This window comes from Gobius niger (genome assembly GCF_951799975.1).
Source record: "Gobius niger genome assembly, chromosome: 3".
NCBI classification, from domain to species: domain Eukaryota; kingdom Metazoa; phylum Chordata; class Actinopteri; order Gobiiformes; family Gobiidae; genus Gobius; species Gobius niger.
In genome coordinates, this window is record NC_136854.1 from 39,391,203 (window position 1) to 39,403,225 (window position 12,023).

The window sequence follows — 12,023 nt, forward strand, 5'->3', positions numbered from 1 at the left end:
GCCCCCATGAACCAACCCGTTATTCTGAAGCCTGCAGTAAACACTTGATACACACAGTCTTCCTAATGATTTTGAAGATGCAGTTGCATCATCTCTCCACCACTGCTCCGTGGCGCTGTTTATCCCCATCCTGCTGCTGCTTTAGTGAGTCATGTTTCCTTAATGTTATTTTATAATAAGCAGTGGACAGACTTTTTTTTACTCATGGCTCCACCAGATTATATTTCTAATAGTGAAAGAACCTCAGCTTCTGTTCTGAGGAAATGGCAAATGGTCACATTCTCTCACCTGCTCTGGTTCCTTACCTACAGTTTGGGAACCGCTGATTGAACTGACACCTGACGGTTATTTTTGTCTGACCACTGATAATTAGCCTGTGAGTAGCCCAATTCACTTTAGACTGTGCATATTCAGAGAACCACAGTTACTATAAGTAACTGCGCGCATGAGGACCGTGTGGATTAAAAGTATGATAATTTCAGAGCGCCAGATAAAGTCTGGTTAAATGCACTGTCCCTCTCAGCAGCGCTTTGCTTTCGCTCTGATCTGGAGTCAGACTTAGCCTCCGTAGTCACGTAGGTTTAATGTCTGCTGCCAGAAGGAGAGACTGTCCCTGGATCAGTTTTCCAGTTCTACTATCGCATTATCCTCCTGCCTTGGCTGAAGCCGTGGGATGTGATTGGTCAGCAAGACATAATCCCGTCTGACCTCTCACGAGTTGGTATTTTGCCAGCTTCTTTATTACGGCTTAGCTAATTATTTTTTTCCTCATTCTAACGCCTCATGTGAGTGTGTGTTCTCCAAAGTAAATCTGATAACACCAAATCCAGCAATCGACTGATCGCTGCAACCCTGCATTTCAACCCTACAAAAACTATGTTGTTGCGCTCAATAACTTTGGCAAACTTGTACAAGAACATCTGAAATGCTGCAGAAGGGAATGAGTCCGACGAGGAGGTGGAGTTCATCTGTTAGGTGAGTGCATGTTGCCACTGTCATGTCATGCGTGTGCGTAATATAATAAATGGGACAGAGCATGTGTCTGTGTTGTAGTTAGGGGTGGTGATGATATGAGCCATATTTTTGCGCAGGTGCAACAGCGCAATTGACATACTTACGGTGTACGATAGTTTGTGCTGAAATACGATAGTTTTGGAAGCTTGATCCGATGTATTGGTTTTGAGAATCTGGCAATCCTGATTTACAGTAGTGATACTGTAATTCTCCACCGGAAAAAGGTGCTTCCCCTCTTCAGGTCGGTTGAGAGTCCTTGCCTCAAGTGGAGGAGTTCGAGTATCTCGGGGTCGCGTTCATGAGTGAGGGACGGATGGAGCGTGAGATCGATAGATGGATCAGTGGTGCAGCATCGGCAGTGATGCGGTCGCTGCATCGGACTGTTGTGGTGAAGAGAGAGCTGAGTCGGGGGACAAAGCTCTCGATTTACCGATCGATCTACGTTCCCACCCTCACCTATGGTCATGAGAGTTGGGTCATGACAGGGCGCACCCTTTGAGATCGGGTGTGGAGCTCAGTTACCCGGGAGGAGCTCGGAGTAGAGTCGCTGCTCCTTCACGTCGAAAAGAGCCAGCTGTGGTTGCTCGGGCATCTGTTCTGGATACCTCCTGGTCGCCTCTCGCGGGAGGTCTTCCAGGCATGTCCTATTGGGAGGAGGATTCGTGGTAGACCCAGGACACGCTGGAGGGACTGTCACCGAGCTGGCCTGGTGTCGTCTTGAGGTCCCCCCAGAACAGCTGAAGGAGGTGTGCATGGATCGGGAAGTCCGGACATATCTGCTGAGACTGCTGCCTCCACAACCCGGATAAAGTGGAAGAAAATGGATGGACGGTCGTGTAATTTCATTTATTTAATACAAATGCAATTAAAACAGTGAGTTTCAGTTGTATTTACAGAGTAAAAGGATTTGAGGCACTCTGTATATGCAGAGGTACTTTATTGTGAACCTACAATAGGAAACTACTCATGTGACCAAGACCATGTGACAAAATGCAAACCCGAGGAAAAAATGCAATATATACAATATAGAGAAATCTCAATGACAATAGACTGTACAAGAAAAACTGCCAAAATACAGTGTCATAATGTAGTATGGAACACTACCCCAGCAGAAACAAAATATTGTAGTATCTAACTACACTAGGTTATTATGAATGGAGCATGAAAGATGAGGGTTTTGCCACAGGGAGGGTCAGAGTTATGGAAACCTGTTTTAAAACCTAGTTGCCCCAGACATAGGGATCAGAGTATTCTATTTCACTGACATTCGCCTTTAAAGGTAAGTGTTTGTTGTTTTATTCCATTTTGATCATGACCTGACCTCATCGTGTGGACTCCAACTGACGGCGCATCTTCAAAAGTGCTGATGAGCTGATGAGTGCCTCACTATGCTTTGCTCTCAAACTCAGGGCCGTCACGAGGCACTTTTGTTTCTGATAAATGGCTTAAGCTCATCTTTCATGAAGCAGTGACCTATGATTTTCCCCTCTGAAACCCATCACGCTGTTTTATATGCAGCGAGGCCATGCATTATCGTAAATCAGCAGAGTGCAATTTGATGCCTGATTCATTCGACTCCGCACAGACACATTGGCACGCGAGGTAATGTCACGCCATATGTAGTCACTTGTACACGCCAGGATGGAGAATGGGTGTGTCCGAGAGCGCTATAGTTACCAGGCAAATCTATGCTAATCATATAAAAGACACCACAGTGCGAACGAACACACCCCTGCCTCATCACAAAATCTGTCCGCACGTTAATGCAAGAGAGAGTTCTTGCCACAGGCTAGTTTTCAGTTATCTCTTTTCAGGATCGACAGTGCGCCGAAGATCTAGAAACTGGGGAAAAAAAGATAAATATTTGTTGAATAAGGGATTTTTTTTTGGCTACCAAACAACATTCAAAGATAGCCTGAAGCAACGGAGAGGAATACTTGGAGATTTCAATTGCTGGAGAGTTGATGATTTATTTATTGCTTGTAGTCGCCGTGGATTGCCTGTTACAATATTAAGTCTATGGTTACAATCAGGACTGCGTACGGTGATAGACACAAATGAAAAGAAGAACTGACTGCCCTTGCATTCAAAGAGAGATGACCAGTTCTTTTTCATAGTTTTCTTATTTACTAAAATCTATAATAATTTCTTGTCAATAGGGAGGTGGACAGGAAACTTTTTTTTAAAATTTTGGCCAGACTATCAGCCTTTTTAAGTAGATCCACCGAGTAGATTTGACATGTAAATGTATTTTATTGTTACTTTTTCATGAGTGAAGTGATCTGACTGCATACTACACAGTGAATCAATCACTAATTTGACATGCAGCAATTTACCCACTCATTAAAGGGACTATACGGAGTTTAAAAATGTTAAAAAACTAAGTGTTTTCCTCCCCCTACATGTTCCAGCCATGTCTTAATGTGTAGAATGAGCTCAGACCAGTTCACCACAACTGCCTCTAAAATCCTGCACTGTCACTCAAAAAGGTGTTAATTTGAGTCCGAAGTGCCGTCATGCACAAGCTTAATATAGAAGGTGCAGTTACGCATAAGACCAGAGGTGGCAGTAGTGAGTATAAAACGACTTTCATCTAGCCCCTTTAACATCAACACTATTTGGAAACCTTTGTCTGTGATTCCTAGAAAATTTTAATCATTTAAAAAGTGAAAAGTTACATTGGCTGGTCCCATGTCCTGTCTCTCTATCGGTTCTCCTGTGCTCTATGTTCTGCCCTGAGCCTCTGTTCCCTCGGTTTCAAGATATTGACAAAATTAATGTGTGCAAGAAACGTCACTTAAGGCTTAAAGCCTTTAAACCAACGCCTGTAAGCCTTGCGCTTCACGGTTATGGCTCAATAAACTTCAATGTTCACGGCCCGCTAGCTGCACTCGCGCACACATTTCAATGGCAGTGCTGGTTGTTTGGAACCACAGTTTGGAACCTTATTGACCTTTGCATGTGCAGATGCACTTCACTTATTGGGAACCGGACATCACCAGCAGATCTCTATGGAGTTTTGACAACAGGCCAAACATTGGTTAGGTTCACCGACATTTCAATGCTTTTGTACAGTAAATCACTCAGTGTATATACTTACACATTTGACCACAGATTTTTCTCAGTATTCACCTTATTCCGGAGGCTCGCGTGGGCACCGTCATGAATTGTGCCCGTCACTTTTCTCCTATCTGTTAACATGGGACTGGAGAACTCCACATAAAATCAGTCACTACACAAAAACAAAGCCGTTTTTCGGCTGCGCTGAGAAACGGTGCAGTGTTGACTTGTTGATGCAAATGAACAATGGCCATTTTACACAAATCAATCGACTAAACATCAAGTTTGAGTGGAGAATATTTTCCCTCGTTCTCCGTTTAAATGAACGGGCTTCGCGCTCGACTGGAAGTGTCTGTACAACGGAAGTGCTAAGACAAAGCAAAAAGTGGCAAAAGTGGGCGGGGCGGAATAAGGTGAATACTGTATGTCCCATGTTCAATGATGCCGTATAGTGAATGAAATAATTTCTCTGTTACTTCAGTCTGCTTTTATCGTTCTGGCTTTCGGCAAAGTGCCAAATAAGAAACCATAAATCCCCATTTTGCCCAGAGGTTTGTTGTCCAACCCTGAGCGAAAGACAGTTTGAGTCAATTACTGTATGTTGTTACTATCATTCTCTAAACTCAATGCGAGCCCCTTTTACTGATGAAGGCGCAGTGGAAAAGACAGATTGTTACTGGAGCCCAATCCATCTAATTACAAGCAGTCAATGACAATCTCAGTTTTTTTTTTTACAGAATTGGAAAAGAGTGAAACGAGTGGCTCTGGCTCTAGACTTGAACGAACTTTAAGTATTTGATCTGGTGCATTTGCTCCGAGCCACCGGGGGAACAGACTTGAGCTGTGGGGTGATTTATGGAGATGCCGGGCGCAGACAGCCCAGGCCACCGGAGAGCCCGCACATTCATTTGCTTCGTGTCATTTATTCAGGCAATCAAATAACCCGCTGCTTGACTTGTAAACAAATCACGGCTTAGCTTTAACAGGAGATAGACTCTGGGTGCCCTCCTTCCTGATTAGGTTTTGAAGGACAGCTCTCTGAATCACCACACGCCCACAAACAGAACGAGTCCCAGTTTGCACCTGACCAGACAATCTCACAGACGAGAATATGGCCCATCTGGCTGCTGTCTTTGGCCCCATCTTTCTCATTACAGAGAGTTTAAATCGGCACCTGATCATCGCTGTGTCTTTGCCAAGAGGTGCACCAGGGAATCCATGCTTATCTGGATCTTCTAATCCTTATAAGACATGTATATCAACAACAACCTTCATTATGGACGACCTTAACATGTTCAGCTATTGTTCGGTCAATGAATATCAAGTTACAAAGGCTTGAAAAGAAATAGACAAGGAATTGTGTATCTTTTTTTTCGTTTGTGTGGTGACATGCATGATTTATCTGAGCTTGGACTTATAATCTAAGGAAATTCCAATATAAACATGCAGCAATGCTATTCTATTCCACAAACTCTTTCCTCTGCACCTGCATTTTAGTAAATTCGGGGGGAAAGTGTGTTGACACAGTATCTACAACAGCTAAATATAAACTCTCCTAAAGAGGCAATCCCTTAGCAGATGTGCTCTATTTAAACTGTGAACGATTCATAAAAATAGCTCACGTCTTGTACAATGATAGAGACGTCCACGAGCTGCTTACAGCTGCTCACACGCTGCTCAGTGACCTTTTCAATGCAAACAGAGGGAGAGGAAGGGCAGAACACACCATGTACTTGAATGTGTTTGAGGCCTCCGTATATATTATAAACCATCTGACATCAAAGATAGAAAAGAAGTGTAATAGAATAACTAGGAATATAGTTTTATTAATAATTATATTTTCAGGTTAGAGCGTTTGTCCTCTTACCCAAAGGTTAACAGTTCATTTCCATCAAGAGTACGCTGATTTGTGTTTCTTTCACAAGAGTGAGGGGGGGGGGGGGGTACTGTTGTCCCGGGCCCCAGGACCATAGGGGCCCATGAACGGCCGTTAAAGGAACAGGCCACCGTTTTTCCATACAGAGATATGTTCTACCTGAGCTTAGACGAGTTGATACGTACCTGTCTGGTCTTTGTGCGTGCCCGTGGAAGAACGTGATAGCTTCCAACCTCACCACCCCCGTTTGGAGCTATAGGAATACACTGGGAGAGGCCAAATGCTAGCAACATCTTTAGTCGTTGTGCGTGACTGAGCGCACGCACAAAGACCAGACAGTTACGCATCAACTCGTCTAAGCTCAGGTAAGAACATATCTCAGTATGTAAAAACGGTGGCCTGTTTCTTTAATGTAGAAGGTGCAGTTGCACGTATGACCTGAGGTGGCAGTAGTGTGGCCAACTGAAATGGCCAACTTGCATCTAGCCCCTTTAAAATCTACTCAACAACTGAAAAAGGAAGCCTAGGCGTTAATTCAACCTGGGAGACTAATTTCAGCATCACATACCTCCAGCCAATGATCGCTTCCAAGAGGGCTACACCTCCACCTCAGCCATCAGCGTAAGAGCCGCACCTCCGTAGCAGCCAATCATCGCCATCGGTCCCACTTTTAAGCCCCAGCAATCATGGTTCATTCGCTTCCCAGCTGTGTTGTGACCCACCTCCGCCCCACCTCCACCTTTTCTACCCACCTCTTCTACCTGCTGCATCTTCACGGGTCTTCCATACCACCACCAGTGTCCAGGCTCCGGGGGAAGACATCTCTAACTACAAGCTGTTCATCCATACTGACTCCCACCGGGGTCTGATTGCCAAAAAAAATATACATGTCAATAAATCTTCCTAATCGCTGCTTTTGTCTGTTTGAGGTTGAATGATTTTTTGGGGTGAATATAACGTTTTCCTTTTTTGCGCACCTACCCCCGCTCGAGAAGAATGGTTTGGCTTAGCGCCCACTGGTGGACTTTCATGGTTCCGCAGCGGGAAATTTGCATATGTCAATCTGGCTCACTTTAAAAAATGGCATGCAGAAAAGAAAAGAAAAAAAACAGAGAGAACGAGAGTTTATGAGGAAGTCCAAGAAATGACAGCGCTGGGGCTTTACTGTGGAGTCCGATGATGGCATTGGCGCTAACACTGCAGGAGTTTGCTACCAGAGCCCGACTCGTCTGATCGTGATATTGAGACGTATTGAAGGAGCTGCGAATAATTACACTCCTTATAGTAAAGATTAGGTCATACGTATATTTGTTTCCATGGGAACGTTTATATGTTAAGAGCAAATTGGACCAAAGTTTTATACTGAACACTGAAGACACGCCCCTTAAATGTTCTTAATTTTGAAGCTTCTTTTTTGATGACAGATGTGATGAGTAGAGAAGGATGCAGCAGTCTACCCCAAGGCAGCTGAGGCTACAGGAGCAGCTTGCCACGACCGAGTGTGGAGGGTGAATCAATAATGCATGGAATTTTAAAGCAACATTGAACGTTTGGAAAATCGCTCTTTAGCCTCTTAACCCCCACTTTAACAGAGCACATTTTGTCCAGTTCAGCTAAACCCATATCGAAAAGCTTCTCTACTGGTTAGTTTACAGCCTATACAGTAGTCCAGGGTAACGCCTCATTTGAAAGCTAAGACCTAAAAAACTGATTTAAGCTTCTTCCTTGTGTTTGTTGCCTTTTCAATGCTTTTTGTCGTGTTTTTGCCACATTATTGTCACAGTTTTGTTGTCTTGCTGAGCTTTCGTCACATTCCTTGTGTTTGTTGCCTTTTCATTGCTTTTGTGTTGCGTTTTGGCCACATTTAGAAGTACGGTTAAGGTTAAGGTATTTGTCCTCTGCATTTGACCCATCCTTCGACACTGCTGGTGGGGCGACCCCTAAGGAGCAGTGGGTGACGACGGTGCTGCACACTGGGGACCCATTTCAAGATGTGGAGCCAGCCAAGAGAGCTGGACCTCCCCCTGATGTCCTCAAAAAGATCTACCTGACTTTCATCAGACCTGTGCTGGAGTATGCCAGTCCTGTGTGGGGCGGCCTCTCGAAGAGCCTGTCAGTGGAACTGGAGCAGGCGCAGAAAAGGTGCTGCAGGATTTTTGGTACGCCACCATCCTCCAATCTCTGAGTGAGAGGCGGGACATGGCCACACTGCAGACCCTCCAGAATATGGACAGTTCCTCTCCTCTGCAGACCTTCATGACTCAGGCCCCCTCCATTGGATACTAGCTCAGGCTCCGAAGACCATATGCAGCCAACAGGGCTGGACTGGCAGAAAAAATCGGCCCGGGACTTTTGGGTCAAGACCGGCCCTCTAAAAAAAAAAAAACTGTCATATTCAATGCAATAGTCGAGGTGATGAGCAAAACAATAAGCCCTTGGCTTGAACTAAAACAGTATAAGCTGCAAATCGAGGACAATAGCTGCATATTGTTTCTGCCGAATTCAGGCTAACACCTCATAGCACTCAACACCTTAATCTTGTCATTTATAACTTGAAGGAATTTTTGTAAAATTACTTAACAATCTTAAAATGTGCGTTCCGTTAATGAAGTTCCACTCGCGACGACGAGGGGCAAGACAGAGTCACCTGACAACTCCCAGCATGCACTTCTTTGCAAACATTTGTCTAAAATGTACAAAAAATAGAGGTCTAAGGTTCTGTGGGTCCTGGAGGGAGTTACAATAAACTATTTCCTCTTCGCAATGTGAGGGGCATGAGTGTTATGTCCCAGAGGCCCATTGCTCATTATACGAGATTATCTGGGAACCATGACTCAAGAAAGCGTGCCACTAGAGGGGTATAAAACGCGTCACATCCCTCTAATGAAGGAGTTGTGTAATTGCATAAATGTAATAATAGAGAGTCTGATGGCTTTTCCCGTTAATTGTGGGCCGGTGTGAGGTAAAACGGGCCTTATCTCGGTCTGACCGGCCCAAAAGTACGTCGGCCCATCGGGAAAACTCCCGAATCTCCCGATGGCCAGTCCAGCCCTGGCAGCCAAGAAGAGCAACACAAAAAAACACGAAATGTCTTTAATCCCACGAGCTTTAACAATGTTTTATAAATCTGTTTACAGGTGTTTCTCTATTGCTGTTTTATTCTATTGTAATTGACACATTTCAGGTTAAACATGTTGTTCTTTCCTGCTATGTCAATGTTTAAAAAGCCTAAACCAAACCCTAACCGGAGGAAATCTACATAAGAGATAAGATGGTACACGGGGATAGACACGGGGAGAACATGCAAACTTTGCACAGAAGGACAATAATGTGACCAAAACAACGCATAAGGAAAGAGCTTCGATGACTTTTGTAGGCCTTTGCTTTCAAATGAGGTGCTGCCTTGGCCTACAGGCTGTAAGCCCCAGTCAAGAAGCTTTTAGATTTGGGTAATGCCGACTGGAGAAACTGTGTTCGGTGAAGGTCGGGGTAAAGAGGTTAATATTAATGCATTGTGTTCGTAGCACTATATCCTCTACGGATTCACTGTTGGTTTGGAGCGACTTACTGTCTACAATGTTCAAACGCAACAGGATTTACACATTTCAGTATTTTGATGCTGCCAATCCCCACCGGTATGTCAGTGCATTGACAGCATTCATCTATTTTAATCATCATTTCCCAAACCCACCTTTAGACGTTTCACTGAGATAACAGCGTATCTTTAATATGACAGTTGTGGCACTTCCCACCAGAGAGGGCTGCATAAAACAGCCAGACTCAACACGCAGTCTCTCGGTAACTCTCCATCCACAAAGAAAAGTTTGAAATCCGTGTGCAAATCCCGGTCCAAGTGCTCTGATCCACTGTGGCAGAAGATCCCAGCTGAACCTTATCTTGGTCTGTTGTCCAGGACAGAGATAAAGGAGGAGGGGGAATGTACAGCGCACAGCTCGGGAGAAGACGAGGAGCGAGGAGTCTAATTAAGGAGAGGATGTGGGTTTCCAGGGGCCGCCGCTTCAGTCCAAAACAAATCTCGTTTTAAGTGAAAGGCCTAAGAGAAAGAGAGTTGTGTGTTTTGTGACACAGTTGCCACAAGGAACTTTGCACAAAAACATAATAGATGTATGTATAAATTATGGTGATGTGTTTGTGTTCATTATGTTCATTAAGGTCTATCTCACTGAAGGACACGGTTTATACAGGCAGAAGCAAGTCAAACTGAATGTTTTTAATGCCATTTTAATCCTCAAGTACTATATTTTAAGGCCAGAAATGCAGAAAAGAAATGGCGCATATTTTGCAAACAATTCATCAAACAGAGGAAAAAGAATTGCACAAAACGGGTGCTCTCAAGGAGTAGGCCAAAAGTATAACGTTTGGGAAAATCCACAGTTACCATGGAGATCTGCCATGTTTGCTGCTGTTAGCATACATTTTCCATAGGCTAACATTGTGAAAAACACCATAAAAGGTGGAGAAAAAAGCCATGGAACAACTCTGTTAGCTGCTGAGTGACAGCTGGTAAATACATCTAACTCACAGTGGTGTTTTAATGTGAACAATAACTCCAGTCTTTTAAAATCTTCATTAGTTTATAATTGCTGCTAATCCCATGATGCTTAGCGACATGACGTCATATTCCCAAACTCTATACTAGAGCAGCAGCAAAGATACAGACGGCTGTTAGGGAATTAACAATGGCGTTTGAGAGGATAGATGAAGAATAGGCAGCAGTCTGGATGTCTTATACAGGAGAAGTTTATTAACCATCGGTACGAGACATGAACTCGAGACATTGCGCTTGTCCTACAATTCAAGTCTGTCTATGCTTCCACAGAAAAGGGATAAATACCCTGTCAGAGCATCACGCTGATACGCAAGCAAAACATTCAGTAGCTGAGAGCACAGTCTCAGCTATACCACAGTCAAGGCTATGACAGAGATAGTACGACTGTAGAGCTTGACCCGGTAATAGCGATTTAATGTTTTCCTCTTCAGGTCGGTGGGGAGTCCTTGCCTCAAGTGGAGGAGTTCAAGTATCTCGGGGTCTTGTTCACGAGTGGGGGACGGATGGAGCGTGAGATCGATAGACGGATCGGTGCGGCGTCAGCAGTGATGCGGTCGCTGTATCGGTCTGTCGTGGTGAAGAGGGAGCTGAGTCGGGGGGCAAAGCTCTCGATTTACCGATCGATCTACGTTCCCACCCTCACCTATGGTCATGAGATTTGGGTCATGACCGAAAGGACAAGATCGCGAATACAAGCGGCCGAAATGAGTTTCCTTCGCAGGGTGGCTGGGCGCACCCTCCGAGATCGGGTGAGGAGCTCAGTTACCTGGGAGGAGCTCGGAGTAGAGTCGCTGCTCCTTCACGTCGAAAGGAGCCAGCTGAGGTGGCTCGGACATCTGTTTCGGATGCCTCCTGGTCGCCTCCCGCGGGAGGTGTTCCAGGCATGTCCTAGTGGGACAAGGCCTCGTGGAAGGCCCAGGACACGGTGGTGGGACTATGTCTCCGAGCTGGCCTGGTGTCGCCTCGGGGTCCCCCCAGAACAGCTGGAGGAGGTGTGTGTGGATCGGGAAGTTTGGGCATCTCTGCTGAGACTGCTGCCCCCGCGACCCGGCCCCGGATAAAGCGGAAGAAAATGGATGGATGGATGGATGGATGGATGGATGTTTTCCTCTTATGACGGCATCTATGGCTATGCCCATATATGGTCATGGTTGAAGCAGCCATGGAGGAAAACAAAAGAATAGAGAGACATGGCGAGTAGCAACGTGGTTCAACAGTCCATAAATGCTTAAAAAACAGACAATGCTAACAATGAAGCTATAGGTAGCTAAAGTTTGATTTTTGCTACTTGCTAACGTTAGCTACAACTGCTGTTTTTCCCCCCCCCACTTCTGCTGAACAATTTGCTGTTTAAAAACTTCCATATTGACCCGATTTTGACGTGACTTGGTGTGCGATAAATATGTTTATAGTTCACCAAAATTGTGAAAATGTGTGATTCCCATGAGAGGGTTTTCTTCCCCCTCAGCTTGGCCACGCCCCCTTGTCTGACGCGTTGCCGTC

General features: G+C 44.9%; 1 long non-coding RNA gene across 1 annotated transcript in view; it reads left to right on the plus strand.

The window, feature by feature from the left end:
* Window positions 1-12,023, plus strand: part of LOC306960932 — a 377,440-nt gene that overhangs the window by 290,171 nt on the left and 75,246 nt on the right. The gene's annotated exons all lie outside the window — the stretch shown is intronic.